This window comes from Neoarius graeffei, chromosome 16 (assembly GCF_027579695.1).
Source record: "Neoarius graeffei isolate fNeoGra1 chromosome 16, fNeoGra1.pri, whole genome shotgun sequence".
Taxonomy (NCBI): domain Eukaryota; kingdom Metazoa; phylum Chordata; class Actinopteri; order Siluriformes; family Ariidae; genus Neoarius; species Neoarius graeffei.
The window spans coordinates 26,640,437-26,654,342 of NC_083584.1; the positions used below are offsets into that span (position 1 = coordinate 26,640,437).

General features: G+C 42.7%; 1 protein-coding gene across 2 annotated transcripts in view; it reads left to right on the top strand.

Annotated features, from left to right (window-relative positions):
• hpca (hippocalcin) overlaps positions 1-13,906 on the top strand; it is a 119,603-nt gene that overhangs the window by 103,017 nt on the left and 2,680 nt on the right. The gene's annotated exons all lie outside the window — the stretch shown is intronic.

Genomic DNA, 13,906 nt, shown 5'->3' on the forward strand with positions numbered 1-13,906 from the left:
GTTGTCTGTGTCTATGTGTCAGCCCTGTGATGACCTGGCGACTTGTCCAGGGTGTACCCCGCCTTTCGCCCGTAGTCAGCTGGGATAGGCTCCAGCTTGCCTGCGACCCTGCAGAACAGGATAAGCCGCTAGAGATAACGAGATGAGATAAGATATGGGGAAGGGGGGGGCAGCAGGAGAGATATTGCACTTTATATCTCTCCTGCTGCCCCCCTTCTCCCCCCTTTCAGCCCCCCTCTCTCTCCCCCCTTCCTCTCTTCCCCATTTATCTTATTCTTTTTATATTTGTATATGTAAAAAGAATAAGATATGGGGAAGAGAGGAAGGGGGGGGGGAACACTGCAAATTAACAGTGCAAAAGTTTTAGGCACTTTTTTTCATACAAACTTTGTTATAGATTTCTATTTTATGACTTCTACGTTATCCAGTCGGTACAAAAACATTTTAGAGTTCCAAACGTTCTTTTTCCAGAACAAAATAAAATTTTACAGAAAAAAATGTTTGTATCTGAGCAGCATATTACATAAGAGAGCACTTTTCAGATTAAAAAAAGAAAACATAATGAAGGCTGCTGGGTTTTGGTGCAAAATTAAGAAGTGAGTGTGACAGTCAGTGTCCAGAAGAACCGTGGCTGGTTCTGTAAGATGCTCAGTAAAACCTACAGCTCAGTTCCTTATAAAACTGCACTCATTGTACCTGAGACTACTATTTTTATTTTTTTTTAAAGCAGTGGGTCGTCTCACACCAAATATTGACTTCGTTTCATTTATTATGGCTTACTGCTGTTTATAGTAATTTTTTTAATGTTGAAACATTTCATTTTATTATTTTTAAGCTTTTTTTGGTTGACATGTGCCTAAGACTTTTGCACAGTACTGTATATGGTTTGCTCATGATCTCATTTGCATGTAATCAGGAGCAAGGTTCTTAATCCATTTTAGGAAACATCTGGTGAAAAGGAAAGAGGAAAGAGAATTTGTTGACATTCGTTGACGATGTCTTCATTGCAATGTTGCGATTGTACCGAACCAGTTCATGCAGTAAATTTCATTATAATGATCTCTGCAAGGTTGGCATGGCAACACGCTGGGTAGTGTTGCCTCTTCACTGCTCCCCAGTTTGTTTCTGGAGCTTTGCATGTTCTCCCCGTGTCCATGTGGTTTTCTCTTGGTTTTCCAGTTTCCATCAACCTCCAAAACATGCCAGTAGGTGGATGAGTGGCTCTAGATGGTGGCCCCATGCGTGAATGTGTGTGTATATGGTATCCTGTGAAAGATTGGAGTCCCATTCAGGGTGTATTCCTGCCTTACAGCCAGTGTTCCTGGGATAGACTCTGGATCCACAGTGATCTTGGCCTCAAAAAATCTTGGCCTTTCGATTTCATAAAATCGGTGAAATTTAGTTCCCTCTGAAATTTGGTCATTTTGATATAGGTTTATTTCTGTATTATCCATTTAAAAAAAAAGCAAACAAAAACAAAAACGGGCCATTCTGTGGCTGGGAAGTGATTTAATTTGAGGGGGATTCCTGAGCAAATAATGTGCATGAAATTGCTTGCTTCATGCAGTCAAGCAGACAGAGGAAGTCCGTGTGCACATGTGCAGGTCTACCTTCATCTTCTTTTTTTGGGTTTTACAGCAGCTGGCATCCAGTGTTGCATTACTGCCATCTACAGCTTTACCTTTGACCGTGCACTGACAGTTACATCATTCTGTCGCTAAATGAACAGCTGATCACACTGAGGTGCTCGCTGACCGCCGATATTTATTAGTTTGGTCCTGCGTTTCCTTTCCTTCGCAACATAACATCTTTTCTTCTCGCTTTTTGTTACTGCAGTCAGTCTTTCACGTTTCGTTCGCACACTCACGTCCTCCATTTTTCACTCCTGTTTCAAATTTGTATCCCACAATGCCTTGCACGAACAGGGAAAGCCCACCACGTGATGCATGATGTAGTATTTTGAATTGCATCATGGTGAAGCAGGAAAAAATAGCGGAGAATTTGGGACCATGGGCCCTAAATTCATTAATTGTTCTATTAAAAAAAAACTAATAAAATTGGAAGTCTGTGATTGGAATTCAGTAGGTTTCGGTCCACTCAATAAAAATAATTGGGTGTTGGGGGGATTCTTTTTATGACCTACACTTGAAAAATCTGAAAGGAAGTCTACCTTTAAAGAACTTACTGAAGATGAACAAAATAATGATCTCTCCAGTTCTGGTTCCAATTTAAAACATTTTTACCTGAAAATGGCTCTTGAGGCAGTTATCATGTAGCAAAAAAAAAACAAAAACATCATCGTCCTGAAAATCACGTGCTTTATATATACGCCTAAGACCCGATACGGGTAAATACAAATTACAAGAGGGATTACAAGAGACGTAGTAAATAGTCATGTATGAATGGCTATAAATATGGATGTGAAAGTTCCTGATGAAAGTCAGTCAGTAATAGACAGTTCATTGATTCACTTATGCCCCTTTTCCACCAAAGCAGTTCCAGGGCTGGTTCGGGGCCAGTGCTTAGTTTGGAACCGGGTTTTCTGTTTCTACTAACAAAGAACTGGCTCTGGGGCCAGAAAAACCGGTTCCAGGCTAGCACCAGCTCTTTGCTGGGCCAGAGGAAAGAACTGCTTACGTCAGTGGGGGGGCGGAGTTGTTAAGACCAACAACAATAGCAAGACCGCGAAAGGTCACCATTTTTAAGCGACGAGAAGCAGCAGCTGTACAAACACGAAGTCATCCATTATTATTGTTGTTGTTGTTGCTGCTGCTTCTTCTTCTCCGTGTTGTTTTTGCTTCGATGTTCGCGCCAAGGTTTATGCAAACGCAGCGACGTAACTGACGTATACAGCGACGTAACTGATGTATACAGCGACGTAATGACGTGGCTCCCCTTAGCACCCCGAGCTATGGAAAAGCAAACTGGTTCTCAGCTGGCTCGCAAGTTGAACGAGTTGTGAACCAGCACCAGCACTGGCCCCGAACCAGCCCTGGAACTGATTTGGTGGAAAAGGGGTATTAGTGTCCTTTTCTTTCAAAGCTCTTTTCACATGACGCTTGTCTTGTCTTTTTTTGTTGTCTTCCTTTCGGTCACTGTTTTTCTTTTTGCATATGTCATGAGTGCACTTCCACCATTCTGGCCTCTCAGTTACAGTGTCCTTCCATGTGTGTAGTGCATCACAACGTTCCAGAATATCCTTGATGGTGTCTTTGTATCTGAGAAATGGACGACCGATCTTTCATTCTAGAATTTTCTGCCAATTCATCATAAAATAGTGCTTTGACTGACCGGTCATCTGACAAACGTGCAACGGGTCCCACCCAACGCATTTCATTTCTACTAGGCATGTTCTCATTGTCTTCACCCTTGGTGTGTTCTAGAACGTCAAAAATTTGTAAAGTAGTCATCCCATTTAATCTTTAGTATGGATCTAATGGCCCTTTTCCACTACCCTTTTTCAGCTCACTTCAGCTCGCTTCAGCTCACTTCAGCCCGACACGGCTCGCGTTTCAACTACCAAAAACCAGCACGACTCAGCTCGCTTCAGCCCTGCTTAGCCCCTAAAACTCGCACCGTTTTGGAGTGGGGCTGAAGCAAGCCAAAACGAGCCGAGTGAGGCTGGGGGCGTGAGCAGACACTCCCCTGTGCACTGATTGGTGAGGAGGAGTGTCCTCACATGCCCACACACGCCCCGCGAGCACGCTGGGATCTGTAAACACCGTAAACCCGGAAGAAGAAGAATTACGAATTACGAGAATTTCTGAAGCCTTATGCGCCTCGCCTCATCTATACGCTCTTGCCAGTATCTGTCCACGTTGTCGGTGACAACAAGCCACAGCACCAAGACCAGCAACACTAATGACTCCATGTCCTCCATGTTTATTGTTTACTATCCGGGTCGTGAGACTACCGCTTAAAAGATCACTGATGTCACTGTTTGCGCTGCTTAACGACATCACCTGACGTCCACCCACTTTCGCTAACTCCACCCAATGTGTCCACCTACTTCCAGCCAGCACGGTTCAGCGCGGTTGTAGTCGAAATGCAACTCCAACAGCCCCGCTCAGCCCGACTCAGCACGGCACGGCTCAGCCCAACTCAGCCGCGTTTGTAGTGGAAAAGCGGCATTAGATGCCGTTGTTGGATGGTTCTTAGATTTTTGATTTGATGGCGGTATAAAGTCCAAGTCTGACTTCCGTACACCATCACTGGAATAACACACTGGTTGGACACATTAAGTTTGGTTTCTGTTGTTAGTTCCCTACAGTTGAAGACTATATCCCTGTGTCCGAAATCACTCCCTACTCACTATATAGTGAGGTCGCCATTTTGTAGTGCTGTCCGAATGTATAGTGAGAATTATTACACCCTACATAGTGCGCTCAAAGTATCCCACAATGCATCATGAAAAGTAGTGTACAACCGATGGTCACTAACCAAGCAATATACCCCATCATGCATTGCGGTCGCGCTAAAAGAAATCAAATCAAAAGCCTCAAATTTGATATAACTCCTTTCGACATAGTGTGTACAATTGTACACATGAAGTTCCATAGCCTTTTTCCTTGTGTCCGAAGGGGTTAATAAAAGGCAAGCGGCAAAGAAGAAAGTATTCAGCCTTGATTTAAAAGAACTGAAAGATGCAGCAGACACAAAGTACTTTGTATTTATTAATGTGGGAAATACGCTCAGGATAATATGGATTTATCACAAAAATACATGCATGTATTTATTATTTTGAAAACCCACCAGCCGACTGACCTGGCACGTTTTAATTGTGCGACAGTAATGATGTAAATAACGGCACGGCGGAGTAGTGTCTGGAAGTGTTTTTTCATTTTATCAATGTGCTCACTATATAGTCCTCTATATAGTAATTCCCTATATAGTGAATAGTGAACGAGTGAGCGATTTCAGACACAGGGTCTGTCTCTGAGCCTACCCACAGCACGGGAGGCAGCTTGAATAAGCGTGGTAATTTCTTTATCTAAATTGCAGTCATTACTAATGTAGCTGCAAAGATATTTGAAGTGATCTACTTTAATCACCTTCTTCTGTCTTTGCTCTTTAGCCAGTGACAAAAGCACAAAGGCATCAACTGTCATTATGTTCAGGTGATTATTTTGCCACTAGAGTCACTAAATTAAAAAAAAAATGCACGCGCACACAATCAATAAATACAGTGATCAAAATTGGAGAACAATTTATAAATACTTGATTTATTCTGAAATCTTGTGAATCTTCATTGCTCAGAATTTGAAGGCATATCCGCTGTGGTTCTACTACTCTTGTACTAGCATTTTTTTTTTTTTAATAACCATGGCACTTCAACAAAAACCTTTATTTTGTGTGAAACACACTGATCAAAATTCGAGAACAGTAACCACTGTAGCAGAAGAGAAGATCAAAGCTAAAAAATTTTGAGGGCTACAGGATTCAAAACTTAATAGGAAGTGTTGAGGCCCTTGCTTTGAATGACTTCAGCACGTCTGCGCCCACAGGACATCACTAGTTTCTCACACTGCTCTGATTTGATCTTGGTCCATTCTTCTTGTAGTCTCTTCCACAGTCCAGTAACTGTAATGAGTTTCTTAGCCATTACTTTATCACCAAGGATTTTCCAGCGATTCTCTATAGCAGGGCTTTTCAAAGTGGGCGCGCCTCCCCTAGGGGGCACCAGAGTTCTTCAGGGGGGCGCAACATGAGGAAAAATAAACCAGAATAAGTTACTATTGCGGACATTTAGTGACCATCAGCTAGCCTTTGCCAGAGACAAAATGGATCGATTTTTAGTACCTAAAGCTACAGTGAGTGAGGAGACAGAGTCTGGGCCAAGCAAAAAAAGAAGGAAGTATGACCACGATTATTTAAAGTTTGGATTTTCATGGACTGGATCTGAAGATGCTCCACTGTCACGGTGTGTTGTCTGCCAAGAGGTGCTAGCTAACGATGCTATGAGATGTTTAAAATGTGTAAAACAAGATGTTTTTTTTAAAAAAAAAAAAGCACAGATGTTTAAAATGGGTAAAAAAAATGTTTTAAAAAAGCACAGATGTTTAAAATGTGTAAAAAAAGATGTTTTAAAAAGCACAAATGTTTAAAATGTGTAAAAAAGAGATTTTAAAAAAGCACAGATGTTTAAAATGTGTGAAAAAAGATGTTTTAAAAAGCACAGATGTTTTAAAATGTGTAAAACAAGATGTTTTAAAAAAGCACGTTTAAAATGTGTAAAAAAATGTTTTAAAAAGCACAGATGTTTAAAACGTGTAAAAAAAGATGTTTTAAAAACCACAGATGTTTAAAATGTGTAAAACAAGATGTTTTAAAAAAGCACAGATGTTTAAAATGTGTAAAAAAGATGTTTTAAAAAGCACAGATGTTTAAAATGTGTAAAAAAAAGATGTTTTAAAAAGCACAGATGTTTAAAATGTGTAAAAAAGGTGTTTTAAAAAGCACAGATGTTTTAAAATGTGTAAAACAAGATGTTTTAAAAAAGCACAGATGTTTAAAATGTGTAAAAAAGATATTTTAAAAAGCACAGATGTTTAAAACGTGTAAAACAAGATGTTTTAAAAAAGCACAGATGTTTAAAATGTGTACAACAACCATTTTTTAAAATATGAATGGAACATTAAGTATAGCAACAACAAAAATTGTAAAGGGGGGGGGCGCTGTTGTTTATTTGCTCTCCGAGGGGGGGCTGACTCTCCCACACTTTGAAAACCCCTGCTCTATAGGGTTTCAATTTGGACTCGGGACTGGCCATTTCATTGTTTCAATGTTCTTAGCTTCAAGGAACTGCTTTACCCATTTTGCAGTGTGACAGGGGACGTTGTCTTGCATGAAAATTGCGGGCTGGTTGGGAGACGCTCGCAGTTAAGGAATTGCATGTTGCTGAAGGAGGTTCTGATAAACATTTGCATTCACCCTGCCATGTAGCTGTACAAGAGGCCCAACTCCTGCTGCAGAAAACATCCCCCCCAAACCATGACACTTCCTCCTCCAAATTTAACTGACGACTTTACATATTTTGGATTCAGTCTTTCCCCAGTTCGACGCCAAACATAATGTTTCCCATCAGACCCAAATAAATTGAACTTGCTCTCATCACTGAAGTGAACTTTGGACCAGTTCTCCTCTGTCCACACAACATGCTTCTCAGCAAAGGATAGTCTAGCCTTTTTATTATACCCCTGCTCAGAAAGAAGGGGGTGTACTGGTTTACCTCTGTCCTTCCATCCGTCCGTATCTCCATCCATCTGAAGCACCCTTTTTCTCAGCAACCACAAATCATAGCCACTTGGTACCAAACTTCAGCTTGGGGTTCTATACCGTGTATACCGTTTTCAGGTCTCTCGCACATCAACTTCCTGTTTACCGACTGAATGTGTTTACAAAATGTATAGGGTGGATTTTGACACTACAGGTAGTCGTCGACTTACGACTGCGTTTGGTTACGACTGACCGGTCGTAAACCGATCTGGTCGTAAGTCGGCCTATGTTAAATGAACGTAAGTATATTGTGATGTGTAATGATATTGTAATCATCTTAAAGTCTTATTTTATCAACATTTTCTTATTTCATTACCTTGGCTCATTATTTGGTTTAAGTCAAACACTGCATACTCAGGGTGAAAGTAACTTTTATTTCTTGCCGGTATATTATTTTGAGCCATAGTGCACACGCGCAGTGTGCGCCGAAAAATACACCTAATTATTTATTATTGTCTACTTATCAAGCATTCACTAGGACTTCTTATCACTCAGTAGTACTAGTATAGTACTTTTTTTTATCACACTATCACTCTTTCATCCACCTGTATCAGTTTTTGATTATAAATAAATTGCAAACACATCATTTCAACAACACAATCGTTTTAATTACTTTTTTTTTAGCTGAACAGTTGAAAACTAACTTTTCGTTTTGGACATTGGACACAGAACAGTGTAACAGAACAGAAAAGCGAAAGTTACTTTGATTACCAGCTGCGCACGTTATAGCACAAGATCTGGTTAAGCCGTACGCACGCTGTCGCTCGCTCGTTGTTTGTCCAGCGAAACACTGCACACTTAATAGAAGAGGCTGGATGCACTGTTACCAGATTGGGTGGTTTTAAGTGTATTTTGGCGGGTTTTGAACATATTTTGGGCTGGAAACCGTCAGCAGTATCTGACAACGCTGGCTGGATGCTGGGCGCTGCCGGGAGCTGGGGCGGAAATTGTCGTACGCTCAGCTAGCTCAGCTGGGAAACACTTTTCAGTCATAACCAGACAGTCATAAAGTCGATCGGTCGTAAGTCGCATAGGTCGTAAGTCGACGACTACCTGTATTTCAAAATGACAGTTTACCAGGATATTTGAAATCCCTGGGGAGAACACTGCTCTTTACTTACTTGTTTCAGGTTTAATTATTTGTTGAAGTCAACATTCATAATAAGTGTCTTATTCATTCGATGGCTTGTATTCTGATATAAGCGAGAGCGGGGGGATACGTAAGTGAGCAGTAGCTCACAGTTCATCTTGTTCTTTCTACTTATGAGAGGTTTGGTCACTGCAGAGTGGGCTTTCAGTCCGAAATAGTAATAATAATCTCATCTCATCTCATTATCTCTAGCCGCTTTATCCTTCTACAGGGTCGCAGGCAAGCTGGAGCCTATCCCAGCTGACTACGGGCGAAAGGCGGGGTACACCCTGGACAAGTCGCCAGGTCATCACAGGGCTGACACATAGACACAGACAACCATTCACACTCACATTCACACCTACGGTCAATTTAGAGTCACCAGTTAACCTAACCTGCATGTCTTTGGACTGTGGGGGAAACCGGAGCACCCGGAGGAAACCCACGCGGACACGGGGAGAACATGCAAACTCCGCACAGAAAGGCCCTCGCCGGCCCCGGGGCTCGAACCCAGGACCTTCTTGCTGTGAGGCAACAGCGCTAACCACTACACCACCGTGCCGCCCAGTAATAATAATAATCAGATCAATTTATATAGCGCCCTTCTCACACACACAGTCGCTTTACAATTAAGGGGGGGGAAGTGAGTCCACCAAGAGAGGGTGAGGATGTAATTCCAATGGCGTAGCTACCACAGTCCCACTAGGCGCACAAAGATAAATCCCACACCACCTGCACAGAAGCTGTGACACTGCCAGGCAACATCGCTCAGAACACCGTGCCATGAATCCTCAAAGCGAGTACAGAAGTACCACCACACAGAGCGCTGGTATGTCCCAAACCACCTGCACAGCCAATGTGACACCACCAGGCAACGTCGCTCGGAACGCCGTGCCAAGCACAAAAGCACAGAGCGCTGGACAACCCTGATATTAAAAAGAGCAATGAGCTCACTGCAGTCCATAGTGAGGAGCACAAGCATCACCCATGGCGCACCAAGGCCTGAAGGGAACGGATGCCCAAAACTGGGTCTGGAGCTATGCCACAACTGGTGTACAAAACGCTCCAAAAAAATCAAACTACACAAAAACAAAAGGCAGAAAAAATGAAAAGCCTCCAGTGAGAAGCAGCAGCCAAAACACGCACGGCGTACTCTCAAACGGAAACGTTTAAGAATGGTCTTAAACGGCGAGACACTGTATGCCAAGACAGATCCTTGCCCTCTTCAGCACTGTTGAACTGATTCCCCATTGAGAGTCTCCACATGATCCTGTCCTCTCGTGTATTTGTCTTACGTGGACGACCAGCCTTTCAATATTGTAGAAATCACAGACTTGGAACGCCCAACTTCTCTTGCAGTGTCTGAGAGGGTCATCCCTTTGGCCTTCATCTGGACAACCTGTTGTCGCAGGGTTCCAGTCACCTTAGAGCGGCTTGCCATCTTGCAAAGTAACTAGGAGGGCTGCCAGATAAATAGGGCTCGTCAAATAATGAAGGAAATTGTCACCAGGTGCCAGATTAACACCAATAATGCCGCTTTTCCACTACTAACGCGGCTGAGTTGGGCTGAGCCGTGCCGTGCTGAGTTGGGCTGAGTCGAGCTGAGTGGGGCTGTTGGAGTTGCATTTCGACTACAACCGCGCTGAACTGTGCTGGCTGGAAGTGGGTGGACACATTGGGTGGAGTTAGCGAAAGTGGGTGGACGTCATGTGATGTCGTTAGGCAGCGCAAACAGTGACATCAGTGACCTTTTAAGTGGTAGTCTCACGACCCGGATAGTAAACAATAAACATGGAGGACATGGAGTCGTTAGTGTTGCTGGTCTTGGTGCTGTGGCTTGTTGTCACCGACAACGCCAACAGATACTGGCAAGAGCGTATAGATGAGGCGAGGCGCATAAGGCTTCATAATTCTCGTAATTCGTAATTATTCTTCTTCTGGGTTTACGGTGTTTACAGATCCCAGCGTGCTCGCGGGGCGTGTGTGGGCATGTGAGGACACTCCTCCTCACCAATCAGTGCACAGGGGAGTGTCTGCTCACGCCCCTAGCCCCACTCGGCTCGGTTTGGCTCGCTTCAGCCCCACTCCAAAACCGTGCGAGTTTTGGGTGCTGAGTAGAGCTGAAGCGAGCTGAGTCGTGCTGCTCTGAGGTAGTCAAAACGCGAGCCGTGTCGGGCTGAAGTGAGCTGAAGTGAGCTGAAAAAGGGTAGTGGAAAAGGGCCATAACTGGGAGGTACCTGAAAGTGTTCTCTAATTTTGATCAGATTTGTTCTTCAGATTTCTCATTTAAGGTTATTATATTGTGCTCCAGAATGTATGGGGCCGAGTAAAATTAAGGATTAATTTCACGAGTGATTTCGAAGTTTTGAAAATTGCCCGAGTCGTGAAGCGACGAGGACAATTTCAAAACTTTGAAATCACAAGTGAAATTGATCCTTAATTTTACGAGGAACCATACGATTACTTGTTTATAATATATAGGGCCAGATTCATACTTCGGAAGCCATTCAAGTTGACAACATTTGTCATTCATGTTTTCTGAACCAGTCAGGGCGCAAAACTATCTTGCACGTTTGAATCAGTTTCTAAAGCGTCTTTCATCATGACACGGCGACATGACACGAGGATTTTGAAAGCGGTGCACAAAATTTTATTGGAACTTCTTTACAAAAGCCATTTTGTTGACAAAATTTGCTAATTTTTGTAACCGTAACCAAGCAGCGAACTGGCCAATAGCATTTCAGAAATACGGCCCCGTGTTAAGGAAAAAAGCCCTCCTCGATTGACCAATCAGAATTGAGTAATTTGGCCCTATGTATTATAAAATCATGAAATATGCTCAAAAACCTGCCCTTCTAGTCCTGTTAGGATAATTTCAAATATGTATAAGTAGTGACTTTAAAATTTAGCAAATTATAGGTTGTTCTCTAATTTTGATCAGTGTGTGTATGCATGGCTTTAATCATGACAGTACGCACCACTCAGTGTTCCACACAGTATTTTCACTCAAGTTTATTCTTAGAAATTCTCATGTGTGCACGGAAAGATGTGCATGGTGCTTACACTTCTGTTTTTTTCAATAGAATGTTTTGTGCATATGCCATGTTAATAACACTTATGACATTTGGCAGATAAATGAAGCCTCTGACCGAATCGTGGGTTAGCTCGGGTATACAGAAGATGAAGTACGGAGCTGGCTTTGTGTGTCTCAGAAGAAGCATGTGCTGACCTTCACAAACCAAAACAAAAAAGCCGAAGTGGAAAGTTATGATTGATTAACTGCGGTCTACGTAGGAATGTAAATGCAATGAAATAATGCCAGGACGTGAAACGAGTCTTGCGCAGCAAACAAATGACTAAAGTCTGCAAAATCAGAATGAGACCCGAAATTAAGAGAGTGTATTTGAAATATGCGAAGAGAAACATGGATTGGGACGAATCCAAGACTCTCGATCATGGCAAAGGTCAGAAGACAAGCAGGCAGGCTTAATATGGGCCAGTCAGTAAAACATAAATGAGGAAAGAGATCTTGCGTCAGAATTAGGAAATATGATGAAACATGGGACACAAACTCAAAGGGGGGGTTAGTAGAATTAAAGTAACTAATAGCATGGTAAGACTTTGCACAGAACAAACTAATGGTTATGTATATAACTAAAAATGTACTTGATTAACTCTGAATTGTCCAATGTACTCAAACCTCGAAGTTATTATACTTTTTACACTATTTCTTAAAGGTTCAATTGTCAATACAAATCGCGGTAAGTTTTAATATTTTATCCGCATTATGATGTTTTATTCTTTATTAGCTCATTTGGCCGGCGGCACGGTGGTGTAGTGGTTAGCGCTGTCGCCTCACAGCAAGAAGGTCCGGGTTTGAGCCCCGTGGCCGGCGAGGGCCTTTCTGTGCGGAGTTTGCATGTTCTCCCCGTGTCCGCGTGGGTTTCCTCCGGGTGCTCCGGTTTCCCCCACAGTCCAAAGACATGCAGGTTAGGTTAACTGGTGACTCTAAATTGACCGTAGGTGTGAATGTGAGTGTGAATGGTTGTCTGTGTCTATGTGTCAGCCCTGTGATGACCTGGCGACTTGTCCAGGGTGTACCCCGCCTTTCGCCCGTAGTCAGCTGGGATAGGCTCCAGCTTGCCTGTGACCCTGTAGAACAGGATAAAGCGGCTAGAGATAATGAGATGAGATGAGCTCATTTGGCCGGCAAGCGATGAGCTTATCTCATGTATTGTCCGTCATCCGTACATCGTTGTCCACATTTCACAAAAATCGCATCTTCTCTCTCAATTCTTCACTGATTTTTATTATTCTCCCGGCATATAATGTGGGGGCATATAGCTATCGCTCTGTCCGTCTGTAAACATTTTAGTTTTCAGAGCATAACTCAAAAACTATTTGAAATTTTTTCATGAAACCTCACAGTTATGTTAAATGACTAAAAGAGTTGTGCCTTTTGACATTTTGGGATTTCTGTGATTTTTATTTACCTAGCCTGCGATGGAGTAAGAGGGGCGAGGTATTGTAATCAGTGCAGTTTGTTTGTTTGTTTTGTTTTGCTTGTTTGTCTGTTAACAATCTAGCGTCTAGACGGTTGCACCAATTGACTTCAAATTTTCAGGGTAGGTGGGCAATGGTCCGTAGATTACCTGATTTAAATTTTGGGGGTAATCAGGTCAAAGTCAAGGTGAAGGTCACCAGAAAGGTCAACCTTTCAGTCAAAATAATATTTTCCATTATACAGTAACTCAAAAACAGTTGCCGATAGACAGATGTTTACTATTATGAGCATATAGGAAGTCCCATATGGGCTTTCATTTGGCACCATGAACTTTGACCTTGAGTGACCTTGAAAGGTCAAACTCAAGGTCATGGATTTTCAGAGGGCTGTAACTTGAAAACGGTTGATGGTAGACAGATAGTTTCCATTATCAACTTATAGGAAGTCCCATATGGGCTTTCATTTGGCACCATGACCGTTGACCTTGAGTGACCTTGAAAGGTCAAACTGAAGCTGATGGGTTTTCAAAGGACTACAACTTTAAAATGGTTCACGATAGACAGATATTTACCATTATCAACTTATAGGAAGTCCCATATGGGCTTTCCGTTGCCACCATGCCCTTTAACCTTGAGTGACCTTGAAAGGCCAAACTCAAGGTCATGGATTTTCATAGGACTATAACCTGACAGCTGATAGTTGAGAAATATTACCATTATCAACATCTCATCTCATCATCTCTAGCTGCTTTATCCTGTTCTACAGGGTCGCAGGCAAGCTGGAGCCTATCCCAGCTGACTACGGGCGAAAGGCGGGGTACACCCTGGACAAGTCGCCAGGTCATCACAGGGCTGACACATAGACACAGACAACCATTCACACTCACATTCACACCTACGGTCAATTTAGAGTCACCAGTTAACCTAACCTGCATGTCTTTGGACTGTGGGGGAAACCGGAGCACCCGGAGGAAACCCACACGGACAACATGCAAACTC